Source organism: Trichechus manatus, unplaced genomic scaffold (genome assembly GCF_000243295.1).
Source record: "Trichechus manatus latirostris isolate Lorelei unplaced genomic scaffold, TriManLat1.0 scaffold00056, whole genome shotgun sequence".
Classification (NCBI taxonomy): Eukaryota; Metazoa; Chordata; class Mammalia; order Sirenia; family Trichechidae; genus Trichechus; species Trichechus manatus.
In genome coordinates this window covers 12,924,017-12,935,622 of record NW_004443992.1, presented here as the reverse complement: position 1 = coordinate 12,935,622, position 11,606 = coordinate 12,924,017, and the positions used below count along the sequence as shown (strand labels likewise).

Sequence of the window (11,606 nt, the reverse complement as noted above, 5' to 3'; positions counted from 1 at the left end):
AAGACTTAAATATAAAATCAAAAACGATAAAGATAATGGAAGAAAAAATAGGGACAATGCTAGGAGCCCTAATACATGGCATAAACACAATAAGAACTATAAGTAACAATGCACAAGCACCAGAAGAGAGAGCAGATAAATGCGAGCTCCTAAAAATCAAACACTTATGCTCATCAAAAGATTTTACCAGAGCAGTAAAAAGACAACCCACAGACTGGGAAAAACTTTTTGGCTATGACAAATCCGATCAGTGTCTAATCTCTAAAATCTACAAGTTGCTGCAAGTCCTCAACAGCAAAAAGACCAATAACCCAATTAAAAAATGGGCAAAGGATATGAACAGGCACTTCGCCAAAGAAGATATTCAGGTGGCTAACAGACACATGAAGAAATGCTCACGATCATTAGCCATTAGAGAAATGCAGATCAAAACTACAATGACATATCATCTCACCCCAATAAGGCTAGCATTAATCCAAAAACACAAAATAATATATGTTGGAGAGGTTGTGGAGAGACTGGAACACTTATACACTGTTGGTGGCAATGTAAAATGGTACAACCACTTTGGAAATCGATTTGGCGCTCCCTTAAAAAGCTAGAAATAGAAGTACCATACGATCCGGCTATCCTACTCCTTGGAATATATCTGGGGAAATAAGAGCCGTCACACGAATGGATATATGCACACTCATGTTCATTGCAGCACTGTTCACAATAGCAAAAGGATGGAAACAACCTAGGTGCCCATCAATGGACGAATGGATAAACAAAATATGGTATATCCACAAATGGAGTACTGCGCAACAATAAGGCCATGAAACATCTTATAACATGGAGGAATCTGGAGGTCATTAAGCTGAGTGAATTTAGTCAGTCACAGAAGGGCAAATATTGTATAAGACCACTATTATAAGAACTCAAGAAAAGGTTTAAACACAGAAGAAAACCTTTTTTGATGGTTACGAGGGTGGGGAGGGAGGGGGAGGGTTATTTACTAACTGGATAGTAGATAAGAATTGTCTTGGGTGAAGGGAAGGACAGCACACACTGCAGGGGAAGTCAGCACGACTGGACTAAACCAAAGCTAAGGAGTTTCCTGAATACAATCAAACACTTTCAGGGGCAGAGTAGCAGGGTTAGGGGTCTGGAGACCATGCTTTCAGGGGACATCTAGGTCAACTGGCATAATAAAGCTTATTAAGAAAATGTTCTGCATCCTACTTTGGTGAGTGGCGTCTGGGGTCTTAAGAGCTTGCAAGCGGCCATCTAAGATGCATCAATTGGTCCCAACCACCTGGAGTAAAGGAGAATGAAGAACACCAAAGACACAGGGAAAGTATTAGCCCAAGAGACAGAAAGGGCCACATTAACCAGAGACTTCATCAGCCTGAGACCAGAAAAACTAGATGGTGCCTGGCTACCACCAATGACTGCCCTGCCAGGGAACACAACAGAGAGTCCTGGATGGAGCAGGAGAAAGGTGGTGTGCAGAACTCAAATTCTAGAAAGAAGACCAGATTTAATGGTCTGACTGAGACTGGAGGAATCCTGGAAAGCATGGCCCCTGGCTTCTCTATCAGCCCAGAACTAAAACAATTTCTGAGGCCAACTCTTCAGACAGGGATTGGACTGGACTGTGGGACATAAAGTGATACCTGTCAGGAGTGGGCCTCTTAGCTCAAGTAGATACAAGAGACTAAATGGGCAGCTTCTGTCCGGAGGTGAGATGGGAAGGCAGAGAGGGTTAGGAGCTGGTTGAACGGACATGGGAAATCAGGGGTAGAAAGGAGGAGCGTGCTGTCACAGTATGGGGAGTGGAATTACAGTCACATAGCAAGTACATATAAATTTTTGTATGGGAAAAAAAATGTTTCCGAGAAATCTTGGATAATAACAACTAAAAATAAATAGGCCATTGTGTTACTGGATTAGGATAGTTCAAAAGAGTAGGGAGGGGGAAATGCAAATTTCAGGGGGTTAAGAAGAATCTTTAGAGAGGAAATCAGGGCAGTGGATATAAACTACTCTTCAGAAAAAGTTAGCAATGAAAGAGGAGAAGCTAAGAGGGCTAGTGAAGGGCAAAATAAGAGAAACCTGAAGACATTTTTGGGTAAAGAGGAAGTGCAGAGGGAGACATGAAGTATATAGGAAAAAGAGAATTACTTACTGAACTAGACCTCAAAAGATATAAGAGAGGCTATTATAAAGAGTGAAGTGGAAGGAATTTGAATGACTGGCTAGTTGTTATGGAGTGAATGTGTCCCCCAGAAATGTGCCCCAACTTGGCTAATTCATGATTCTTAGTATCGTGTCGTTGTTCACCATTTTGTGATCTGATGTGATTATCCTATGTGTTGTAAATCCAAACCTCTATGATGTTAATGAGGCAGGATTAGAGGCACTTATATTAATGAGGCAGGACTCAATCTACAGGATGAGGTTGTATCTTGAGTTAATCTCTTTTGAGATATGAAAGACAGAATCGAGCAGAGAGGAGAGGGGCCTCATTACCACCAAGCAAGGAAAGCCAGGAGTGGAGCACATCCTTTGGACTCGGGGTCCCTGCACTGAGAAGCTCCTAGACCCAGGGGAAGATTGATGACAAGGACCTTCCTCCAGAGCCAACAGAGACAGAAAGCCTTCCCCTGGAGCTGGTGCCCTGAATTAGGGGTTCTAGTCTCCTATTCTGTGAGAGAATAAATTTTGATTTGTTAAAGCAAAAAAAAAAAAAAAAAACAAAAACTGTGATGCATAGAGTTTTCATGGCTGTGACCTTTTGGAAGCAGATCACCAGGCCTTTCTTCTGAGGCACTTCTGATTGGGTTCAAACTGTCAACCTTTTAGTTAGTAGCCCAGTGCTTAACCATTTGCACCACCCAGGGACACAGATTACGTATTTTAGATGGTGATATACATAGAAAAAAGACTAGAGGGAAATACTCTACAATGTTAATTGTGGTCAACTCTGGATTGTGATTATTGGTGATTTTATTTATTTTTTCTTTTAACCATTTGGTCATTGAGTTTAATATGAAATTCTCATTATAGGAAATTTAGAAAAGAAAAGTGTAACGTTAAACAACAAAAACATAAAAAAGTAAGTATACAGGTTGGAGCTAGAAGAACTAACTAGACTAGGGTTGTGTTGTGCATGTGTTATGTGCTGTCGAGTCAATTCCAACTCATAGTGACCTTATAGGACAGAGTAGAACTGCCCCATAGGGTTTCCAAGGAGCAGCTGGTGGATATGAACTGCTGACCTCTTGGTTAGCAGCCTGAGCTCTTAACCACTTTGCCACCAGGGCTCCAGACTAGGGTAGAAACCTGTTATTTATTAACTGGGTATTTGGGAGAAAGATAGCTTCTCTTTTATCAAATTCAGCTTCCTTATCTTCCTTATCACGGGTTACGGTGAAGATGAAATGGGAACCTGTATGTGAAAGTGCTTCTAACCCGTAAGGTGGGCTACAAATATTAGTTACTTTAAATGAAATATATCAAGGAAGCTTTCCATGGGGGAATACAGGTGAGGCTGAAGATTAAGTTTGTTGTTATTGTTGTTAGTTGCTGTCAAGTCATTCTGACTCATGGAGACCAAAGTATAATTTGATGGTGGGGTAGGTCTTTTAAATTTAGCAAAGGAAACGATATATTCCTACTGATAAGATCAGAGGCTGAATTGCAAAGTAAAATAAATAAATAAATTATATATAAGCCAGTTGCCATCAATTCTAACTCATGGCAACCCCATGTGTGTCAGAGTAGAACTGTGCTCCAGAGGGTTTTCAATGGCCAATTTTTTGGAAGTAGTTCACCATGGCTTTCTTCTGAGGTGCTCTGGGTAGGCTTGAACCCCAAACTTTTGGTTAGCATCCAAGTGTATTAACAGTTTGTACCACCCAGGGTCTATATATAATTAGCCATCTATTGGGAAATATATGGGAAAGAAGCATTTCAGTTAGTACGACACCTTTCTGCTGATTTTTTTGTTTTAGTTCATTCCAACGACATGAGATATTGCCAGCATTAATGAGTGAAATGTGCCCTACTGCCAGGCAGTGGAAAACCAGTAGTGTATAAACAATTCGGTATTGTATAATCCTCTAATGGAGCTTAATAAGATAGCTAACATTTAGACACAACAAGGCTGAGACAAGACGTGACAGCTACCATAACACAGAATCTCATTAGCTTGCTGGTCGTCTGAGTTATAAGTAGAATTTTAAGTTTGTTTGTATTTTTTATAACTGATCCATGAAAAATTAACCTGTGATTTGAAAGACAGCATTATTACAATGGGTAATACGCTAAATTTATGAAAGAAGTTCCCTTTCTATTAATGGAAAAGGAGAGTTTTTAGAGGTCTGTTAGTTAAAACTATCATGCGAGATGATAATAGGAGAGCCTCCAAACTTCTAACACAGAACTCTCTTTCCTGAGCTTCTCAAGGAGTTGCTGGCATGTGTCAAACTGCCAAGCTTCTGGCTCAAATGTGCCATCTCAACTCTGAGTTTTGGTCATTCACTTTCTCCACTCTCCTTTTCCTCTCCACTCCCCTCTTTTCTTCTCTTCTCCCTCTCCTCCTTTCTTTCCTTTCTTTTTCTTGGCCTTCGGTTCCCATTAGTCTGTTATACAAGGGACTACCCTTCTCTCTATTCACTTCTGCCCCTTCCTTTTCCTGTACACAATTTCCTATACTCTCATTTGTCTCCCTTCTCCCTTTTCCCTTCTAAGAATCACAGAATCCTGGGCCTGGAAGGGACATCTAGGCTGGCCTTCCCCATATTTACCTGGGTGACTATAAATACCCCAGGTGGATGACTATCCTAGTTTTAAATGGTATTCTACAGAATCTGAGAGCTGTGAGCACCGTTTCTGGGTGTCTTGTTTTACCCTACTTGGCTTCTACTTCTGGAAATTAAGCTTAAGCTTTAAGAACAGAGAATTACTATTCCTTGGAAGCTTAACAGGGAAAGTCTCGAGAGGGACAAACACACAGAAATCAAAATAATATCTTTTCATCCCTCCATTTTATAAGATAAATTTTTCTTTGAGAAAATCATTATGATGTCCTCTAAAATGCACCCACAAATGAAACCTTCACTGTTTTAACAATGGACAAAAATTAACTTATATTATTTTTACTAATTCTTGAAAAAGTGAATATCCTGGCTCTAATTTTGAGAAAACTAGGACTACTCTGAAAGGCACTAAAGAAAGTATGTGTGTGTATTTATGAATTCAGGGAAAATTTAGTTTTTCTTCTTAACTTTCCATGACTTTGTGAATTGAGCAGACAACTCAAACGTATATAGTGTATATAACCTGTGTTACCTTCAGAGAATAACAATATGCACTCAACTATTTACACTTTTCAAAAACCAGCATATGAGAAAGAAATCTAATTTCAACACTATAAAAGCCTTGCTGGCTACAGGGAAGCCCAGCTAAACAAAAGAGCCTTCAAATGCACTGAATGCTGCCAGAGACCAACTTTGCTCATTTTTGTTCCAAGTAGGCTGAGTGACGATTCCTTCTTCTCTATGACTGTATATCACTGGGTTAGTGATTTTGTAAAGAGGGTTTGACAACAATATAGAGTGTTCTGCCTGCTAAATAAAAAGTGACAACTCCATTTGAAAGTTGTCCCTAGATGTATTTTATATGCATAAATTATCTGTGACAGTCTCGATCAAAATAGAGTTCCATTTCACATAGAATGTAAATGTACAATGCAATAGGTTACTTTGAATGTTATCATTTTGTCCAATTAATGGTTTAGGTATTTTCTAATGAGTTTCTCATATGTTACTATTTTTAAACTTAGAAAATAAAAATAGTCTTTTTATTGATAATGTCTGTAAGCCAATGCCTTTTAAAGTTAAAAAAAAAAATACACATGTATGTAGAAAAAGAGACAAGGATATATCACTATGAAAGGCTAACTTTGATTACTTAAATGCATGTGTCTATCTATGCATTTATAGATATATCTGAGAAACTTTACCCTGAGACTTTTCGTGTCACTACTAATATTTGGATCCCACTCTGACAACAAGTATCAACATGGATCCACCTACAAAGACAAAACTACAAACAACACTTCCAGTCCCTGAATTAAAGGGTATGAGCAAGGACACAACTTGCAATTTGTCAAATGTCAGGCTACAAGGATCAATACTCCTTCTGATATCTGATACGCATCATTCTGGGGCTTGAAAAATCATGACAGACTTTGTTTTAAAGAATATGTCCATGCCCACCTGCCTATCATAGGCCAGGGCTCCAAGAAAGCTACTTAAGGGTCTCCTTATGATTCTTTTATAAACTTCATACAAATTTTTATCCTATTACTATAGACTCCATCATTACTTTTTCTGACTTGTCCCACAAAGAATCCTATAATCTCTTAGAAGCAGGAGTCACGTCTGTTTGAAACCTCATTAGCTTTCTAGGTCATCTAGTAGATGTCATCCCAGATGGTCTAAGAAAAGGGGAAGGTGGAGAAATACTGCCAGTGACATGCCTGCATTCCTATATTTAATAGTGCTTTCCCCTCCTTTAATGGAGCCCTGGTGGCACAGTGGTTAAGCACTCAGCTGCTAAATGAAAGGTCATCAGTTCGAACCCACCAGCTACTCTTCGGGAGAAAGATGTGGCAGTCTGCTTCCGTAAAGATTTATAGCCTTGGAAACCCTATGGGGGCAGTTCTACTCTGTCTTACAGTATTGCCATGAGTTGGAATCGACTTGACAGCAATGGGTTTTATGGATTTCCCTTCCTTTAAAGGTTTTGATATTACTGAGTGAAAGAGATTCGCTTTAATCTTTTTTTGAGGAACAATTTTGCAAAAGCAAATAAAAGACCATAATGACATAATTACAAATTTTGCTATTAAACCGGAGTAAGGGAAAAATCACAACCAAAGGGCATATATGTTATTCTATTGCCAAAAGTTTTTTACAAATCTCATAACCCAATGTCTCATTATGCAAGAATAGGACCACCTGGATGGACAAAAGATGGCTGATGTGAGAGGTTAGGAAGATTCAGAATACTTGTTCTAATTCCTTAAGTCTTGGGTGAGGGTTAAATGTTCCTACAGGGGTGAGCTGAGAGAGTTTAAGAGTAGATCAGTGGGCACTATGGTTAACAAAGAAGGTAGTAAAAGAGGTATGAAGATAGTTGGAAAAGCAAAACTCAAAAGGAGGTAAGGGTGCTTGTGAAGCATAAGATAATGACATTAAAAAATATTGTTTATTTAATTGTTAATGCTACTTTAAAGAAGAACAAGAAAGGGTAGGCTACTGCTGGGAGGAGATGCTTTGACATGATAGCAGCACCACAGAAAAGTCAGAGCAACCTGAACTCCTATTTTGCTTCCATTAAAGAAGGGCAGAAACATACAACTTTGGAGCTGGAAAGAAATGCCGAGATCACTTAGCCCCACCCTCCCCTCTTTATAAATGAGGAAAGATGCACAAAGACACTGAATGACTCACCCTACATCTCCATCAAGAAGGGCCAAAGAGAGGCAGGAAAGAAAAGGACAGTGGGAGGGAGAGAGAAAATATGTGATCCAGAATGCTTTAAAAGCATTCCAGTGCTGGTACTTACAAATTACTTGCCAGGGTACTGAAAGAACTAGAAGATGTGTCCCTGGAAGCAAACACAGTTATCATTGAGAAACTACAGACAATGGGGGCTGTGTCAAGATACTGGAGGCGAGTAAATAATAGTGAAAATTTTACAAATGGGCCAAAACAAGTTATAAAAACACTAGGGGATAAACTCGATGTTGATTTCAAGCAAAATTCTTTGGACTATATAGTCAAGATGACTAGAGATCATCACCAGGGGTCCGTAATAAATATTAGGGTGGGAAAGAGATTTTAAAAAGTACAACTGCCAAAAAGCTTTTTCTGCTGGTGTAGTGGCAGCCAGGCTGGGCTGACTGTAGTTTCTGTACAGGAAACTCTATCTTGTGCCCTTAGGACACTTTTGAGGCAGAGAAGACTAGATGGAGGAAACACTGACCTGTTATGCACTAGGAAAGTCCTTCATCTAGAAGTACTTGGCTAGGAGGTACTTCCTGACAGAATAGGAACAGGACAAATTCCCCCAATGGTGAGAATGGAGGATCAGGAGAAACCAGTGGGATCGCTGAAATCTAAGAATCAGAGCAGATCAGAGGGAGGAGGTAACAAAAGGGATGTCTGTGCTGACCAAAAGATCAAACAAATCATATGGCTTGGGAGGTCTGCCAGTCTAAGGGTGTCATCTTGAAGTCATACAGCTAAGAGTGGAGCCACTTGGATTCAATCATTCATTCAATACATATTTATTGAGCACCCAGTGCTTCAGGAATTATGCTGGGAATGGAAATAAAGTATAGTGCCTGCTTCAAGATCTCACAGAGGAAACAAACAAGTAAAAGTCAGTTCTAGTACACCAGGATCCTTACTGTGGGAGGGGTCTGCTTGGGGAGCTCTGAGATGGCTGCTGACCAGTGGGATATCTGTGCTGAGTCCTGAATAACACATAGGGCTTAACCCAGAAAAAGCCAGGCACACGGAGAAATGGCACCATGGCCAGTTAGAGCAATAGTCTTGGGGTCATACAGCTAAGGTTGGGGTCTTTGGACAATTGGGAACGTGGGATAGCTGTAGCCAGAAGAGAGTCAAGTAGAAAGTTCTATTTTGCAATGCATTTGTAAAGGGCAATGCAAATTGGGAGCACAGGACAATATTCTCTAGTGTCACTGTAGAACCCCAACTGAGCCTAGTCCAGATCAGGGCAGCATGGCAAAAGGAAAACATAATGGATCAAAAGAGGTGTTTAACGAATTTTTGGATCTGACAATGAGAAGGACCTGATGCTCAGTGGGGGCAATGCAGTGCACAGACATGAGAACCATCGTTACCCATCCCCTTAGATCTTCCTAGGAAAGAGTGTGGGTGTATGGCCAACGGAGGTGGAAGCCTCAAGAAGGACCCTCAGATTTCTGACTTGAGTAACTTGGTGGATAATGGTGTTCTATACTGAGCTGTCCTGGGCACAAAAGAGCAGCAACAGTAGTCAAGAAAGGCTTGTAATTAAAAACTGGAGATAATGGAGGAAGGACCAAGTCTGTGGTTACACAAACTACTAGAGATATGACATCTTGAGAGGATGATCAGTTTACTGAGGATAAGAGTATAGCCCAAGGAAAGAGAAGGTTCTGGTCTAAGACATTGCCCTTCCCTATCCCTAGCCAGAGGCATACCTGTTAGTAAGGAAGGAAGAATCTGTAGTTAAATGAAAATCACATTGGTATTAAATTACTATTGTAATTAGTTACACATGTACCTGAGTTAGTTGCTGACACACCTTTATATAGAGGAACTATGTTGTTGTTAGGTGCTGTCGAGTCAGTTCTGACTCATAGCAACCCTATGTACAACAGAATGAAACACTGCCCAGTCCTGGGCCATCCTCAAAATCGTTATGCTTGAGCTCATTGTTGCAGCCACCATGTCAATCCATCTTGTTGAGGGTCTTCCTCTTTTTTGCTGACTCTCTACTTTAACAAGTATGATGTCCTTCTTCAGGGACTGGTCCTTCCTGATAACGTGTCCAAAGTACGTGAGACTAAGTCTCACTATCCTCGCTTCTAACGAGCATTCTGGCTGTACTTCTTCCAAGACAGATTTGTTTGTTCTTCTGGCAGTCCATGATATATTCAATATTCTTCGCCAACACCATAATTCAAAAGCATGAATTCTTCTTCGGTCTTCTTTATTCATTGTCCAGCTTTCACATGCATATGAGGCAATTGAAAACCTTATGAATAGAGGAACTATACAAACTCCACATCTGAAGTCGAGACTCCTCCATTCTTCTGTCTAAGGTAGAAGCCTTTTAAATCTGAGCTAGGTCACTGGTTTTGTCTTCCTTCCCGGCAACACAAGGGCAGATCTGGGATGAAATTGGACCTGGTTGTTGTCTAGTTCAAACCATTTTGAGGTTACATCACTGCACAATAGCTGTCATCTAAGTTAGGGAACATCTCCCCAGAGATGGAAAAGGTAAGGCGGATGGATTTATCTGTTGCCAGCAAATGGGCTATTTATATGTCTTTCTCTCGCCCTAACCTGTAAAATCTGTGAGGCAAGGGGCCCTTGTGCTTATCTAGTGGTAGTTTGGGGTTTAACATAGCAAAAGTTTTCTGCCACAGGAGCTATCCTAAAATCAGAGGAGCTTCCCACTACCTGGGACTCTGTTGCTGTTAGTTGCCATCAAGTCGATTCTGACTCATGGCGATCCCATGTGTGCAGTGTAGAACTGCTCCACAGGGTTTACAAGGCTGTAATCATTTATGGAAGCAGATTGCCAGCCTGACTTCTGGGGTGCCTCTGGGTAGGTTAGAACTGCCAACCTTTCCGCTAGTAATCAAGCGCTTCACTGTTGGTGCCACTCAGGACTCTGTGGTTAATGTGTGCCATCGAGTTGATTCTGACTCATAGCGAACCTACAGGACAGAGTAGAACTGCCTCATAGGGTTTCCAAGGCTGTAATCTTTATAGAAGCAGATGACCACATCTTTCTCCCATGGAACGGCTGGTAGGTTCAAACAGCTGACCTTTTGGTTAGCAGCTGAGTGCCGAGGACTATAATGTCTGGAAAGCTTCAAGCTGAGGCATCAGCCATAATCAGGAGTATGTTTGAAGGGATTCCAGTGCTGTCCAATATGGTAGCCACTAGCCGCATGTGGCTATTGAACACTTGAAATGTGGGTAGTCCAAACGGAGATGTGCTGTAGCTGTAAAATACACACCAGATTTTGAAGATGTGAAGTACGAAGAAAAGAATGTAAAATAGCTCATTAGTATTTGTTTTGAATACATACTAAAATAATATTTTATATATATTGGGTTACATAAAATATCTTATAAAATTAATTTACTTTTTAAAATGAGACTACTAAAAATTTTAAATTACATATTTGGTTCACATTGTATTTCTATTGGACAGTATAGTGATTCTGTTCTAGAATTTGAATGTTTCTCATACAGAGAAGAAAGTCTCTTTAATTGAGAACATCTTCCCATTAATTGTAATTCAGTGGTACTTCACATCATTAATAAATAAGCTAGAGCTCTTCATCTTCAAACCCAAGTTCCACAGAAAAACCCTGTTTTCTCTGTTTTTCCCTAAGTTACAAATTATTCTTATGGCATCAACTTGTTTTCTTCAACAAAAGAAACAAATAAAATGTTGGCAAACAAAAATACGAAAAAAAAAAGACCAGATTTACTGGCCTAAAGGAGACTGGAGAAACCCTGAGAGTATGGCCCCCAAACACCCTTTTAGCTCAGTGGTGAAGTCACTTCCGAGGTTCACCGTTCAGCCAGGGAGTGGACAGCCCCATAAAACCAAATGGGACTAATGAGGCACAGCAGTCCACGGACAAGGGCTAGAAGGCAGAAGGGGATGGGAAAGCTGGTGATAGGGAACCCAAGGTTGAGTAAGGATAGCGTTGATGTGTTGTGAGGTTGTTAACCATTGTCATAGGGCAACATGTGTACTAATGGTTTAATGAGAAACTATTTTGTTCTGTAAGC

At 40.3% G+C, this 11,606-nt stretch overlaps 1 protein-coding gene and 1 long non-coding RNA gene across 2 annotated transcripts in view; both read right to left on the bottom strand.

Annotated features, from left to right (window-relative positions):
• Window positions 1-9,376, bottom strand: part of LOC111820921 (uncharacterized) — an 18,088-nt gene extending 8,712 nt beyond the window's left edge. The window contains exon 1 of the long non-coding RNA XR_002824422.1: window positions 9,352-9,376. This is a non-coding gene — a long non-coding RNA (uncharacterized LOC111820921). The remainder of the gene's footprint in view (window positions 1-9,351) is intronic.
• The window catches only part of PARD3B (par-3 family cell polarity regulator beta), a 588,698-nt gene that overhangs the window by 30,528 nt on the left and 546,564 nt on the right, over window positions 1-11,606 (bottom strand). The gene's annotated exons all lie outside the window — the stretch shown is intronic.